At 42.4% G+C, this 14,046-nt stretch overlaps 20 non-coding genes across 20 annotated transcripts; 13 read left to right on the top strand and 7 right to left on the bottom strand.

Moving 5' to 3' along the window:
* Window positions 1–119: 119 nt before the first annotated feature.
* On the bottom strand, window positions 120–192 carry TRNAM-CAU (transfer RNA methionine (anticodon CAU)). Its single transcript has one exon. It is a non-coding gene; the product is annotated as a tRNA-Met (tRNA).
* Window positions 193–280: 88 nt separating this feature from the next.
* TRNAE-UUC (transfer RNA glutamic acid (anticodon UUC)) lies at window positions 281–352 on the top strand. The gene has a single exon. It is a non-coding gene; the product is annotated as a tRNA-Glu (tRNA).
* Window positions 353–1,241: 889 nt separating this feature from the next.
* TRNAE-CUC (transfer RNA glutamic acid (anticodon CUC)) lies at window positions 1,242–1,313 on the top strand. The gene has a single exon. It is a non-coding gene; the product is annotated as a tRNA-Glu (tRNA).
* Window positions 1,314–2,278: 965 nt separating this feature from the next.
* Window positions 2,279–2,351, bottom strand: TRNAM-CAU (transfer RNA methionine (anticodon CAU)). The gene has a single exon. It is a non-coding gene; the product is annotated as a tRNA-Met (tRNA).
* An 88-nt stretch (window positions 2,352–2,439) lies between these two features.
* TRNAE-UUC (transfer RNA glutamic acid (anticodon UUC)) lies at window positions 2,440–2,511 on the top strand. The gene has a single exon. It is a non-coding gene; the product is annotated as a tRNA-Glu (tRNA).
* Window positions 2,512–3,400: 889 nt separating this feature from the next.
* On the top strand, window positions 3,401–3,472 carry TRNAE-CUC (transfer RNA glutamic acid (anticodon CUC)). Its single transcript has one exon. It is a non-coding gene; the product is annotated as a tRNA-Glu (tRNA).
* Window positions 3,473–4,437: 965 nt separating this feature from the next.
* Window positions 4,438–4,510, bottom strand: TRNAM-CAU (transfer RNA methionine (anticodon CAU)). The gene has a single exon. It is a non-coding gene; the product is annotated as a tRNA-Met (tRNA).
* An 88-nt stretch (window positions 4,511–4,598) lies between these two features.
* On the top strand, window positions 4,599–4,670 carry TRNAE-UUC (transfer RNA glutamic acid (anticodon UUC)). The gene has a single exon. It is a non-coding gene; the product is annotated as a tRNA-Glu (tRNA).
* Window positions 4,671–5,563: 893 nt separating this feature from the next.
* On the top strand, window positions 5,564–5,635 carry TRNAE-CUC (transfer RNA glutamic acid (anticodon CUC)). The gene has a single exon. It is a non-coding gene; the product is annotated as a tRNA-Glu (tRNA).
* A 965-nt stretch (window positions 5,636–6,600) lies between these two features.
* TRNAM-CAU (transfer RNA methionine (anticodon CAU)) lies at window positions 6,601–6,673 on the bottom strand. Its single transcript has one exon. It is a non-coding gene; the product is annotated as a tRNA-Met (tRNA).
* Window positions 6,674–6,761: 88 nt separating this feature from the next.
* On the top strand, window positions 6,762–6,833 carry TRNAE-UUC (transfer RNA glutamic acid (anticodon UUC)). Its single transcript has one exon. It is a non-coding gene; the product is annotated as a tRNA-Glu (tRNA).
* Window positions 6,834–7,730: 897 nt separating this feature from the next.
* TRNAE-CUC (transfer RNA glutamic acid (anticodon CUC)) lies at window positions 7,731–7,802 on the top strand. The gene has a single exon. It is a non-coding gene; the product is annotated as a tRNA-Glu (tRNA).
* Window positions 7,803–8,767: 965 nt separating this feature from the next.
* TRNAM-CAU (transfer RNA methionine (anticodon CAU)) lies at window positions 8,768–8,840 on the bottom strand. Its single transcript has one exon. It is a non-coding gene; the product is annotated as a tRNA-Met (tRNA).
* Window positions 8,841–8,928: 88 nt separating this feature from the next.
* Window positions 8,929–9,000, top strand: TRNAE-UUC (transfer RNA glutamic acid (anticodon UUC)). The gene has a single exon. It is a non-coding gene; the product is annotated as a tRNA-Glu (tRNA).
* Window positions 9,001–9,889: 889 nt separating this feature from the next.
* On the top strand, window positions 9,890–9,961 carry TRNAE-CUC (transfer RNA glutamic acid (anticodon CUC)). The gene has a single exon. It is a non-coding gene; the product is annotated as a tRNA-Glu (tRNA).
* A 965-nt stretch (window positions 9,962–10,926) lies between these two features.
* On the bottom strand, window positions 10,927–10,999 carry TRNAM-CAU (transfer RNA methionine (anticodon CAU)). Its single transcript has one exon. It is a non-coding gene; the product is annotated as a tRNA-Met (tRNA).
* An 88-nt stretch (window positions 11,000–11,087) lies between these two features.
* On the top strand, window positions 11,088–11,159 carry TRNAE-UUC (transfer RNA glutamic acid (anticodon UUC)). Its single transcript has one exon. It is a non-coding gene; the product is annotated as a tRNA-Glu (tRNA).
* An 889-nt stretch (window positions 11,160–12,048) lies between these two features.
* TRNAE-CUC (transfer RNA glutamic acid (anticodon CUC)) lies at window positions 12,049–12,120 on the top strand. The gene has a single exon. It is a non-coding gene; the product is annotated as a tRNA-Glu (tRNA).
* A 965-nt stretch (window positions 12,121–13,085) lies between these two features.
* TRNAM-CAU (transfer RNA methionine (anticodon CAU)) lies at window positions 13,086–13,158 on the bottom strand. The gene has a single exon. It is a non-coding gene; the product is annotated as a tRNA-Met (tRNA).
* Window positions 13,159–13,246: 88 nt separating this feature from the next.
* TRNAE-UUC (transfer RNA glutamic acid (anticodon UUC)) lies at window positions 13,247–13,318 on the top strand. Its single transcript has one exon. It is a non-coding gene; the product is annotated as a tRNA-Glu (tRNA).
* The last annotated feature ends 728 nt before the right edge of the window (window positions 13,319–14,046 follow it).

Genomic DNA, 14,046 nt, shown 5'->3' on the forward strand with positions numbered 1-14,046 from the left:
AGAACCAGCATCCCATGTGTCATTTGGGTTCACAAATCCTTACTTATCAGAAACGTGTTAGAACTGAACGGGAAAGTTCTAAGTTTTTGACAAAATCTCTTCGGAAAAGAGGAGCCCGCTGCCCCGTGTGAGTATCGAACTCACGACCTTCAGATTATGAGACTGACGCGCTACCTACTGCGCTAACGAGGCAAGATGCACGTGCCAATCTGCAGACGTTTCTTGTGCAAGCCCCCGAGCTGATTTTTTTCAATAGATACCTCAGTGTGTAGCTATCCATTCCCATATGGTCTAGCGGTAAGGATTCCTGGTTTTCACCCAGGCGGCCCGGGTTCGACTCCCGGTATGGGAACGCACCTTTTACTGTACTACTGCCAACAATCAAAGACAGAAATGTATTTTCCAGACAATAATATTCCAGGTAGATTTTGTACTTTGCAGTCAAAAATGCTGAACATCAGGGTATTTGTGGCTCTTACTGACCTTTAGCACAAGATTTCATTTTGTTTCATAGCTTAAACCATTCTCAACTACACCTTATTACTCCAAAGCGTCAAGGGACGCAACAATCCATGTGTTCTGTCTGTCACTAAGGCTTCTGTTTCCTTTCGAATCGGAAACGTTTCAGTGAGAAAGTTCTGAGTGGGTGACACAATATCCCAAGAAAAGGGGGGAGAATAGTTCCACGTGTGAGGAAAAAACCTCATGAACTTCAGATTACCAACTGACGTGCTAAGTACCATGCTCATGTGGCAACTTTTTTCTTTTGTGATGTAAAAGCTATTTAATCAAAGCAAAAACTTCTTTTTTTTTTTTTTAATTTATCTTGCTGCTTAGTGTATAACTTGTCCCACGTGGAAAAGTGGATAGGACCTAGTATCCCTGGTCGACTGGTTTACTTCCTGCTATGGGAGTGACACTCCTTTGGAACTAGTACACACATTCAAAAGCTGCCCCATGCCTTGTACGTGGAAACAGTTTAGGAACTAAATTGGTTATGTTTTGGTACTGAATCGGAAAAATCTGTGGCCCTGTAGCCAAGATGGAGACAGAATCGATTGAGAAAACGAGGGACCAGTACCCCGTCTAAGAATCGAACGTTCATCTTTCAGCTTATGAGACTGATTTGCTTACAACTGTGTTAACGAGGCAAGCTGCGCAAATAGAACTGCAGAAGTTGCTTGTGCCAAGTAGAAAACTTATTTTTTTTCAGATTGTCACTGATAAGACAGCACATCTTTTCCCATATGGTCTAGCGGTTAGGATTCCTGGTTCTCACCCAGGCGGCCCGGGTTCAACTCCCGGTATGGGAATGTACTTTTCTGTACTGCCACCAACATTCAAAGACAAAGGTGTTTTTCAGACAAAAGTATTTCAGGTAGAATTTGCGTTAAGCTGTCGAAAATTCTGAACGCCATCTTTTGGTCCGTTCGTTGTGATGAACTTTGGCACAAGATTTAATTTGGTTTCATAGCTCAAATCAATCTCAACTAGCCCCTTTTACAGCAAACGTGTCAAGAGAATCAACAACCCATGTGTCCTGTCTGTCATTTGGGTTCGCAAATTCTTACTTATCAGAAACATTTTAAATCTGAAAGGGAAAGTTCTAATTTGGTGACAGAATCTCTTCAGAAAAGAGGAGACCGCTTCCCCGTGTGAGGATCGAACTCACGAACTTCAGAATATGAGACTGACGCGCTCGCTACTGACGGGTGTTTTTCAGACAAAAGTATTTCAGGTAGATTTTGCGCTTAGCTGTCAAACAGCTCAAATCACTCTCATCTGCCTCTTTATACAGCAAACGGGTCAAGAGAAACAGCAACCCATGTGTCCCATCTGTCATTTGGGTTCACAAATCCTTACTTATCAGAAACGTGTTAGAACTGAAAGGGAAAGTTCTAAGATTTTGACAAAATCTCTTCGGAAAAGAGGAGCCTGCTGCCCCGTGTGAGGATCGAACTCACGACCTTCAGATTATGAGACTGACGCGGGTGTTTTTCAGACAAAAGCATTTCAGGTAGATTTTGCGCTTAGCTGTCAATCATTCTGAACACCAGCTTTTGGTTACATTCATTGTGACGACCTTTGGCACAAGATTTAATTTTTTTTCATAGCTCAAATCACTCTCATCTGCCTCTTTATACAGCAAACGAGTCAAGAGAACCAGCAACCCATGTGTCATTTGGGTTCACAAATCCTTACTTATCAGAAACATGTTAGAACTGAACGGGAAAGTTCTAAGTTTTTGACAAAATATCTTCGGAAAAGAGGAGCCCGCTGCCCCGTGTGAGGATCGAACTCACGACCTTCAGATTATGAGACTGACACGCTACCTACTGCGCTAACGAGGCAAGATGCACGTGCCAATCTGCAGACGTTTCTTGTGCAAGCCCCCGAGCTGATTTTTTTCAATAGATACCTCAGTGTGTAGCTATCCTTTCCCATATGGTCTAGCGGTTAGGATTCCTGGTTTTCACCCAGGCGGCCCGGGTTCGACTCCCGGTATGGGAACGCACCTTTTACTGTACTACTGCCAACAATCAAAGACAGAAATGTATTTTCCAGACAATAATATTTCAGGTAGATTTTGTACTTTGCAGTCAAAAATGCTGAACATCAGGGTATTTGTGGCTCTTACTGACCTTTAGCACAAGATTTCATTTTGTTTCATAGCTTAAACCATTCTCAACTACACCTTATTACTCCAAAGCGTCAAGGGACGCAACAATCCATGTGTTCTGTCTGTCACTAAGGCTCCTGTTTCCTTTCGAATCGGAAACGTTTCAGTGAGAAAGTTCTGAGTGGGTGACACAATATCCCAAGAAAAGGGGGGAGAATAGTTCCACGTGTGAGGAAAAAACCTCATGAACTTCAGATTACCAACTGACGTGCTAAGTACCATGCTCATGTGGCAACTTTTTTCTTTTGTGATGTAAAAGCTATTTAATCAAAGCAAAAACTTCTTTTTTTTTTTTTTAATTTATCTTGCTGCTTAGTGTATAACTTGTCCCACGTGGAAAAGTGGATAGGACCTAGTATCCCTGGTCGACTGGTTTACTTCCTGCTATGGGAGTGACACTCCTTTGGAACTAGTACACACATTCAAAAGCTGCCCCGTGCCTTGTACGTGGAAACAGTTTAGGAACTAAATTGGTTATGTTTTGGTACTGAATCGGAAAAATCTGTGGCCCTGTAGCCAAGATGGAGACAGAATCGATTGAGAAAACGAGGGACCAGTACCCCGTCTAAGAATCGAACGTTCATCTTTCAGCTTATGAGACTGATTTGCTTACAACTGTGTTAACGAGGCAAGCTGCGCAAATAGAACTGCAGAAGTTGCTTGTGCCAAGTAGAAAACTTATTTTTTTTCAGATTGTCACTGATAAGACAGCACATCTTTTCCCATATGGTCTAGCGGTTAGGATTCCTGGTTCTCACCCAGGCGGCCCGGGTTCAACTCCCGGTATGGGAATGTACTTTTCTGTACTGCCACCAACATTCAAAGACAAAGGTGTTTTTCAGACAAAAGTATTTCAGGTAGAATTTGCGTTAAGCTGTCGAAAATTCTGAATGCCATCTTTTGGTCCGTTCGTTGTGATGAACTTTGGCACAAGATTTAATTTGGTTTCATAGCTCAAATCAATCTCAACTAGCCCCTTTTACAGCAAACGTGTCAAGAGAATCAACAACCCATGTGTCCTGTCTGTCATTTGGGTTCGCAAATTCTTACTTATCAGAAACATTTTAAATCTGAAAGGGAAAGTTCTAATTTGGTGACAGAATCTCTTCAGAAAAGAGGAGACCGCTTCCCCGTGTGAGGATCGAACTCACGAACTTCAGAATATGAGACTGACGCGCTCGCTACTGACGGGTGTTTTTCAGACAAAAGTATTTCAGGTAGATTTTGCGCTTAGCTGTCAAACAGCTCAAATCACTCTCATCTGCCTCTTTATACAGCAAACGGGTCAAGAGAAACAGCAACCCATGTGTCCCATCTGTCATTTGGGTTCACAAATCCTTACTTATCAGAAACGTGTTAGAACTGAAAGGGAAAGTTCTAAGTTTTTGACAAAATCTCTTCGGAAAAGAGGAGCCTGCTGCCCCGTGTGAGGATCGAACTCACGACCTTCAGATTATGAGACTGACGCGGGTGTTTTTCAGACAAAAGTATTTCAGGTAGATTTTGCGCTTAGCTGTCAATCATTCTGAACACCAGCTTTTGGTTACATTCATTGTGACGACCTTTGGCACAAGATTTAATTTTTTTTCATAGCTCAAATCACTCTCATCTGCCTCTTTATACAGCAAACGGGTCAAGAGAACCAGCATCCCATGTGTCATTTGGGTTCACAAATCCTTACTTATCAGAAACGTGTTAGAAATGAACGGGAAAGTTCTAAGTTTTTGACAAAATCTCTTCGGAAAAGAGGAGCCCGCTGCCCCGTGTGAGTATCGAACTCACGACCTTCAGATTATGAGACTGACGCGCTACCTACTGCGCTAACGAGGCAAGATGCACGTGCCAATCTGCAGACGTTTCTTGTGCAAGCCCCCGAGCTGATTTTTTTCAATAGATACCTCAGTGTGTAGCTATCCATTCCCATATGGTCTAGCGGTAAGGATTCCTGGTTTTCACCCAGGCGGCCCGGGTTCGACTCCCGGTATGGGAACGCACCTTTTACTGTACTACTGCCAACAATCAAAGACAGAAATGTATTTTCCAGACAATAATATTCCAGGTAGATTTTGTACTTTGCAGTCAAAAATGCTGAACATCAGGGTATTTGTGGCTCTTACTGACCTTTAGCACAAGATTTCATTTTGTTTCATAGCTTAAACCATTCTCAACTACACCTTATTACTCCAAAGCGTCAAGGGACGCAACAATCCATGTGTTCTGTCTGTCACTAAGGCTTCTGTTTCCTTTCGAATCGGAAACGTTTCAGTGAGAAAGTTCTGAGTGGGTGACACAATATCCCAAGAAAAGGGGGGAGAATAGTTCCACGTGTGAGGAAAAAACCTCATGAACTTCAGATTACCAACTGACGTGCTAAGTACCATGCTCATGTGGCAACTTTTTTCTTTTGTGATGTAAAAGCTATTTAATCAAAGCAAAAACTTCTTTTTTTTTTTTTTAATTTATCTTGCTGCTTAGTGTATAACTTGTCCCACGTGGAAAAGTGGATAGGACCTAGTATCCCTGGTCGACTGGTTTACTTCCTGCTATGGGAGTGACACTCCTTTGGAACTAGTACACACATTCAAAAGTGGGACAGCTTTTGCCTTGTACGTGGAAACAGTTTAGGAACTAAATTGGTTATGTTTTGGTACTGAATCGGAAAAATCTGTGGCCCTGTAGCCAAGATGGAGACAGAATCGATTGAGAAAACGAGGGACCAGTACCCCGTCTAAGAATCGAACGTTCATCTTTCAGCTTATGAGACTGATTTGCTTACAACTGTGTTAACGAGGCAAGCTGCGCAAATAGAACTGCAGAAGTTGCTTGTGCCAAGTAGAAAACTTATTTTTTTTCAGATTGTCACTGATAAGACAGCACATCTTTTCCCATATGGTCTAGCGGTTAGGATTCCTGGTTCTCACCCAGGCGGCCCGGGTTCAACTCCCGGTATGGGAATGTACTTTTCTGTACTGCCACCAACATTCAAAGACAAAGGTGTTTTTCAGACAAAAGTATTTCAGGTAGAATTTGCGTTAAGCTGTCGAAAATTCTGAACGCCATCTTTTGGTCCGTTCGTTGTGATGAACTTTGGCACAAGATTTAATTTGGTTTCATAGCTCAAATCAATCTCAACTAGCCCCTTTTACAGCAAACGTGTCAAGAGAATCAACAACCCATGTGTCCTGTCTGTCATTTGGGTTCGCAAATTCTTACTTATCAGAAACATTTTAAATCTGAAAGGGAAAGTTCTAATTTGGTGACAGAATCTCTTCAGAAAAGAGGAGACCGCTTCCCCGTGTGAGGATCGAACTCACGAACTTCAGAATATGAGACTGACGCGCTCGCTACTGACGGGTGTTTTTCAGACAAAAGTATTTCAGGTAGATTTTGCGCTTAGCTGTCAAACAGCTCAAATCACTCTCATCTGCCTCTTTATACAGCAAACGGGTCAAGAGAAACAGCAACCCATGTGTCCCATCTGTCATTTGGGTTCACAAATCCTTACTTATCAGAAACGTGTTAGAACTGAAAGGGAAAGTTCTAAGATTTTGACAAAATCTCTTCGGAAAAGAGGAGCCTGCTGCCCCGTGTGAGGATCGAACTCACGACCTTCAGATTATGAGACTGACGCGGGTGTTTTTCAGACAAAAGCATTTCAGGTAGATTTTGCGCTTAGCTGTCAATCATTCTGAACACCAGCTTTTGGTTACATTCATTGTGACGACCTTTGGCACAAGATTTAATTTTTTTTCATAGCTCAAATCACTCTCATCTGCCTCTTTATACAGCAAACGAGTCAAGAGAACCAGCAACCCATGTGTCATTTGGGTTCACAAATCCTTACTTATCAGAAACATGTTAGAACTGAACGGGAAAGTTCTAAGTTTTTGACAAAATCTCTTCGGAAAAGAGGAGCCCGCTGCCCCGTGTGAGGATCGAACTCACGACCTTCAGATTATGAGACTGACACGCTACCTACTGCGCTAACGAGGCAAGATGCACGTGCCAATCTGCAGACGTTTCTTGTGCAAGCCCCCGAGCTGATTTTTTTCAATAGATACCTCAGTGTGTAGCTATCCTTTCCCATATGGTCTAGCGGTTAGGATTCCTGGTTTTCACCCAGGCGGCCCGGGTTCGACTCCCGGTATGGGAACGCACCTTTTACTGTACTACTGCCAACAATCAAAGACAGAAATGTATTTTCCAGACAATAATATTTCAGGTAGATTTTGTACTTTGCAGTCAAAAATGCTGAACATCAGGGTATTTGTGGCTCTTACTGACCTTTAGCACAAGATTTCATTTTGTTTCATAGCTTAAACCATTCTCAACTACACCTTATTACTCCAAAGCGTCAAGGGACGCAACAATCCATGTGTTCTGTCTGTCACTAAGGCTCCTGTTTCCTTTCGAATCGGAAACGTTTCAGTGAGAAAGTTCTGAGTGGGTGACACAATATCCCAAGAAAAGGGGGGAGAATAGTTCCACGTGTGAGGAAAAAACCTCATGAACTTCAGATTACCAACTGACGTGCTAAGTACCATGCTCATGTGGCAACTTTTTTCTTTTGTGATGTAAAAGCTATTTAATCAAAGCAAAAACTTCTTTTTTTTTTTTTTTTTTTTTTAATTTATCTTGCTGCTTAGTGTATAACTTGTCCCACGTGGAAAAGTGGATAGGACCTAGTATCCCTGGTCGACTGGTTTACTTCCTGCTATGGGAGTGACACTCCTTTGGAACTAGTACACACATTCAAAAGCTGCCCCATGCCTTGTACGTGGAAACAGTTTAGGAACTAAATTGGTTATGTTTTGGTACTGAATCGGAAAAATCTGTGGCCCTGTAGCCAAGATGGAGACAGAATCGATTGAGAAAACGAGGGACCAGTACCCCGTCTAAGAATCGAACGTTCATCTTTCAGCTTATGAGACTGATTTGCTTACAACTGTGTTAACGAGGCAAGCTGCGCAAATAGAACTGCAGAAGTTGCTTGTGCCAAGTAGAAAACTTATTTTTTTTCAGATTGTCACTGATAAGACAGCACATCTTTTCCCATATGGTCTAGCGGTTAGGATTCCTGGTTCTCACCCAGGCGGCCCGGGGTCAACTCCCGGTATGGGAATGTACTTTTCTGTACTGCCACCAACATTCAAAGACAAAGGTGTTTTTCAGACAAAAGTATTTCAGGTAGAATTTGCGTTAAGCTGTCGAAAATTCTGAACGCCATCTTTTGGTCCGTTCGTTGTGATGAACTTTGGCACAAGATTTAATTTGGTTTCATAGCTCAAATCAATCTCAACTAGCCCCTTTTACAGCAAACGTGTCAAGAGAATCAACAACCCATGTGTCCTGTCTGTCATTTGGGTTCGCAAATTCTTACTTATCAGAAACATTTTAAATCTGAAAGGGAAAGTTCTAATTTGGTGACAGAATCTCTTCAGAAAAGAGGAGACCGCTTCCCCGTGTGAGGATCGAACTCACGAACTTCAGAATATGAGACTGACGCGCTCGCTACTGACGGGTGTTTTTCAGACAAAAGTATTTCAGGTAGATTTTGCGCTTAGCTGTCAAACAGCTCAAATCACTCTCATCTGCCTCTTTATACAGCAAACGGGTCAAGAGAAACAGCAACCCATGTGTCCCATCTGTCATTTGGGTTCACAAATCCTTACTTATCAGAAACGTGTTAGAACTGAAAGGGAAAGTTCTAAGTTTTTGACAAAATCTCTTCGGAAAAGAGGAGCCTGCTGCCCCGTGTGAGGATCGAACTCACGACCTTCAGATTATGAGACTGACGCGGGTGTTTTTCAGACAAAAGTATTTCAGGTAGATTTTGCGCTTAGCTGTCAATCATTCTGAACACCAGCTTTTGGTTACATTCATTGTGACGACCTTTGGCACAAGATTTAATTTTTTTTCATAGCTCAAATCACTCTCATCTGCCTCTTTATACAGCAAACGGGTCAAGAGAACCAGCATCCCATGTGTCATTTGGGTTCACAAATCCTTACTTATCAGAAACGTGTTAGAAATGAACGGGAAAGTTCTAAGTTTTTGACAAAATCTCTTCGGAAAAGAGGAGCCCGCTGCCCCGTGTGAGTATCGAACTCACGACCTTCAGATTATGAGACTGACGCGCTACCTACTGCGCTAACGAGGCAAGATGCACGTGCCAATCTGCAGACGTTTCTTGTGCAAGCCCCCGAGCTGATTTTTTTCAATAGATACCTCAGTGTGTAGCTATCCATTCCCATATGGTCTAGCGGTAAGGATTCCTGGTTTTCACCCAGGCGGCCCGGGTTCGACTCCCGGTATGGGAACGCACCTTTTACTGTACTACTGCCAACAATCAAAGACAGAAATGTATTTTCCAGACAATAATATTCCAGGTAGATTTTGTACTTTGCAGTCAAAAATGCTGAACATCAGGGTATTTGTGGCTCTTACTGACCTTTAGCACAAGATTTCATTTTGTTTCATAGCTTAAACCATTCTCAACTACACCTTATTACTCCAAAGCGTCAAGGGACGCAACAATCCATGTGTTCTGTCTGTCACTAAGGCTTCTGTTTCCTTTCGAATCGGAAACGTTTCAGTGAGAAAGTTCTGAGTGGGTGACACAATATCCCAAGAAAAGGGGGGAGAATAGTTCCACGTGTGAGGAAAAAACCTCATGAACTTCAGATTACCAACTGACGTGCTAAGTACCATGCTCATGTGGCAACTTTTTTCTTTTGTGATGTAAAAGCTATTTAATCAAAGCAAAAACTTCTTTTTTTTTTTTTTAATTTATCTTGCTGCTTAGTGTATAACTTGTCCCACGTGGAAAAGTGGATAGGACCTAGTATCCCTGGTCGACTGGTTTACTTCCTGCTATGGGAGTGACACTCCTTTGGAACTAGTACACACATTCAAAAGCTGCCCCATGCCTTGTACGTGGAAACAGTTTAGGAACTAAATTGGTTATGTTTTGGTACTGAATCGGAAAAATCTGTGGCCCTGTAGCCAAGATGGAGACAGAATCGATTGAGAAAACGAGGGACCAGTACCCCGTCTAAGAATCGAACGTTCATCTTTCAGCTTATGAGACTGATTTGCTTACAACTGTGTTAACGAGGCAAGCTGCGCAAATAGAACTGCAGAAGTTGCTTGTGCCAAGTAGAAAACTTATTTTTTTTCAGATTGTCACTGATAAGACAGCACATCTTTTCCCATATGGTCTAGCGGTTAGGATTCCTGGTTCTCACCCAGGCGGCCCGGGGTCAACTCCCGGTATGGGAATGTACTTTTCTGTACTGCCACCAACATTCAAAGACAAAGGTGTTTTTCAGACAAAAGTATTTCAGGTAGAATTTGCGTTAAGCTGTCGAAAATTCTGAACGCCATCTTTTGGTCCGTTCGTTGTGATGAACTTTGGCACAAGATTTAATTTGGTTTCATAGCTCAAATCAATCTCAACTAGCCCCTTTTACAGCAAACGTGTCAAGAGAATCAACAACCCATGTGTCCTGTCTGTCATTTGGGTTCGCAAATTCTTACTTATCAGAAACATTTTAAATCTGAAAGGGAAAGTTCTAATTTGGTGACAGAATCTCTTCAGAAAAGAGGAGACCGCTTCCCCGTGTGAGGATCGAACTCACGAACTTCAGAATATGAGACTGACGCGCTCGCTACTGACGGGTGTTTTTCAGACAAAAGTATTTCAGGTAGATTTTGCGCTTAGCTGTCAAACAGCTCAAATCACTCTCATCTGCCTCTTTATACAGCAAACGGGTCAAGAGAAACAGCAACCCATGTGTCCCATCTGTCATTTGGGTTCACAAATCCTTACTTATCAGAAACGTGTTAGAACTGAAAGGGAAAGTTCTAAGATTTTGACAAAATCTCTTCGGAAAAGAGGAGCCTGCTGCCCCGTGTGAGGATCGAACTCACGACCTTCAGATTATGAGACTGACGCGGGTGTTTTTCAGACAAAAGCATTTCAGGTAGATTTTGCGCTTAGCTGTCAATCATTCTGAACACCAGCTTTTGGTTACATTCATTGTGACGACCTTTGGCACAAGATTTAATTTTTTTTCATAGCTCAAATCACTCTCATCTGCCTCTTTATACAGCAAACGAGTCAAGAGAACCAGCAACCCATGTGTCATTTGGGTTCACAAATCCTTACTTATCAGAAACATGTTAGAACTGAACGGGAAAGTTCTAAGTTTTTGACAAAATCTCTTCGGAAAAGAGGAGCCCGCTGCCCCGTGTGAGGATCGAACTCACGACCTTCAGATTATGAGACTGACACGCTACCTACTGCGCTAACGAGGCAAGATGCACGTGCCAATCTGCAGACGTTTCTTGTGCAAGCCCCCGAGCTGATTTTTTTCAATAGATACCTCAGTGTGTAGCTATCCTTTCCCATATGGTCTAGCGGTTAGGATTCCTGGTTTTCACCCAGGCGGCCCGGGTTCGACTCCCGGTATGGGAACGCACCTTTTACTGTACTACTGCCAACAATCAAAGACAGAAATGTATTTTCCAGACAATAATATTTCAGGTAGATTTTGTACTTTGCAGTCAAAAATGCTGAACATCAGGGTATTTGTGGCTCTTACTGACCTTTAGCACAAGATTTCATTTTGTTTCATAGCTTAAACCATTCTCAACTACACCTTATTACTCCAAAGCGTCAAGGGACGCAACAATCCATGTGTTCTGTCTGTCACTAAGGCTCCTGTTTCCTTTCGAATCGGAAACGTTTCAGTGAGAAAGTTCTGAGTGGGTGACACAATATCCCAAGAAAAGGGGGGAGAATAGTTCCACGTGTGAGGAAAAAACCTCATGAACTTCAGATTACCAACTGACGTGCTAAGTACCATGCTCATGTGGCAACTTTTTTCTTTTGTGATGTAAAAGCTATTTAATCAAAGCAAAAACTTCTTTTTTTTTTTTTTAATTTATCTTGCTGCTTAGTGTATAACTTGTCCCACGTGGAAAAGTGGATAGGACCTAGTATCCCTGGTCGACTGGTTTACTTCCTGCTATGGGAGTGACACTCCTTTGGAACTAGTACACACATTCAAAAGCTGCCCCGTGCCTTGTACGTGGAAACAGTTTAGGAACTAAATTGGTTATGTTTTGGTACTGAATCGGAAAAATCTGTGGCCCTGTAGCCAAGATGGAGACAGAATCGATTGAGAAAACGAGGGACCAGTACCCCGTCTAAGAATCGAACGTTCATCTTTCAGCTTATGAGACTGATTTGCTTACAACTGTGTTAACGAGGCAAGCTGCGCAAATAGAACTGCAGAAGTTGCTTGTGCCAAGTAGAAAACTTATTTTTTTTCAGATTGTCACTGATAAGACAGCACATCTTTTCCCATATGGTCTAGCGGTTAGGATTCCTGGTTCTCACCCAGGCGGCCCGGGTTCAACTCCCGGTATGGGAATGTACTTTTCTGTACTGCCACCAACATTCAAAGACAAAGGTGTTTTTCAGACAAAAGTATTTCAGGTAGAATTTGCGTTAAGCTGTCGAAAATTCTGAACGCCATCTTTTGGTCCGTTCGTTGTGATGAACTTTGGCACAAGATTTAATTTGGTTTCATAGCTCAAATCAATCTCAACTAGCCCCTTTTACAGCAAACGTGTCAAGAGAATCAACAACCCATGTGTCCTGTCTGTCATTTGGGTTCGCAAATTCTTACTTATCAGAAACATTTTAAATCTGAAAGGGAAAGTTCTAATTTGGTGACAGAATCTCTTCAGAAAAGAGGAGACCGCTTCCCCGTGTGAGGATCGAACTCACGAACTTCAGAATATGAGACTGACGCGCTCGCTACTGACGGGTGTTTTTCAGACAAAAGTATTTCAGGTAGATTTTGCGCTTAGCTGTCAAACAGCTCAAATCACTCTCATCTGCCTCTTTATACAGCAAACGGGTCAAGAGAAACAGCAACCCATGTGTCCCATCTGTCATTTGGGTTCACAAATCCTTACTTATCAGAAACGTGTTAGAACTGAAAGGGAAAGTTCTAAGTTTTTGACAAAATCTCTTCGGAAAAGAGGAGCCTGCTGCCCCGTGTGAGGATCGAACTCACGACCTTCAGATTATGAGACTGACGCGGGTGTTTTTCAGACAAAAGTATTTCAGGTAGATTTTGCGCTTAGCTGTCAATCATTCTGAACACCAGCTTTTGGTTACATTCATTGTGACGACCTTTGGCACAAGATTTAATTTTTTTTCATAGCTCAAATCACTCTCATCTGCCTCTTTATACAGCAAACGGGTCAAGAGAACCAGCATCCCATGTGTCATTTGGGTTCACAAATCCTTACTTATCAGAAACGTGTTAGAAATGAACGGGAAAGTTCTAAGTTTTTGACAAAATCTCTTCGGAAAAGAGGAGCCCGCTGCCCCGTGTGAGTATCGAACTCACGACCTTCAGATTATGAGACTGACGCGCTACCTACTGCGCTAACGAGGCAAGATGCACGTGCCAATCTGCAGACGTTTCTTGTGCAAGCCCCCGAGCTGATTTTTTTCAATAGATACCTCAGTGTGTAGCTATCCATTCCCATATGGTCTAGCGGTAAGGATTCCTGGTTTTCACCCAGGCGGCCCGGGTTCGACTCCCGGTATGGGAACGCACCTTTTACTGTACTACTGCCAACAATCAAAGACAGAAATGTATTTTCCAGACAATAATATTCCAGGTAGATTTTGTACTTTGCAGTCAAAAATGCTGAACATCAGGGTATTTGTGGCTCTTACTGACCTTTAGCACAAGATTTCATTTTGTTTCATAGCTTAAACCATTCTCAACTACACCTTATTACTCCAAAGCGTCAAGGGACGCAACAATCCATGTGTTCTGTCTGTCACTAAGGCTTCTGTTTCCTTTCGAATCGGAAACGTTTCAGTGAGAAAGTTCTGAGTGGGTGACACAATATCCCAAGAAAAGGGGGGAGAATAGTTCCACGTGTGAGGAAAAAACCTCATGAACTTCAGATTACCAACTGACGTGCTAAGTACCATGCTCATGTGGCAACTTTTTTCTTTTGTGATGTAAAAGCTATTTAATCAAAGCAAAAACTTCTTTTTTTTTTTTTTAATTTATCTTGCTGCTTAGTGTATAACTTGTCCCACGTGGAAAAGTGGATAGGACCTAGTATCCCTGGTCGACTGGTTTACTTCCTGCTATGGGAGTGACACTCCTTTGGAACTAGTACACACATTCAAAAGTGGGACAGCTTTTGCCTTGTACGTGGAAACAGTTTAGGAACTAAATTGGTTATGTTTTGGTACTGAATCGGAAAAATCTGTGGCCCTGTAGCCAAGATGGAGACAGAATCGATTGAGAAAACGAGGGACC

Source organism: Dendrobates tinctorius, unplaced genomic scaffold, assembly GCF_039654945.1.
Source record: "Dendrobates tinctorius isolate UK_male_01 unplaced genomic scaffold, ASM3965494v1 ptg000272l, whole genome shotgun sequence".
Taxonomy (NCBI): Eukaryota; Metazoa; Chordata; class Amphibia; order Anura; family Dendrobatidae; genus Dendrobates; species Dendrobates tinctorius.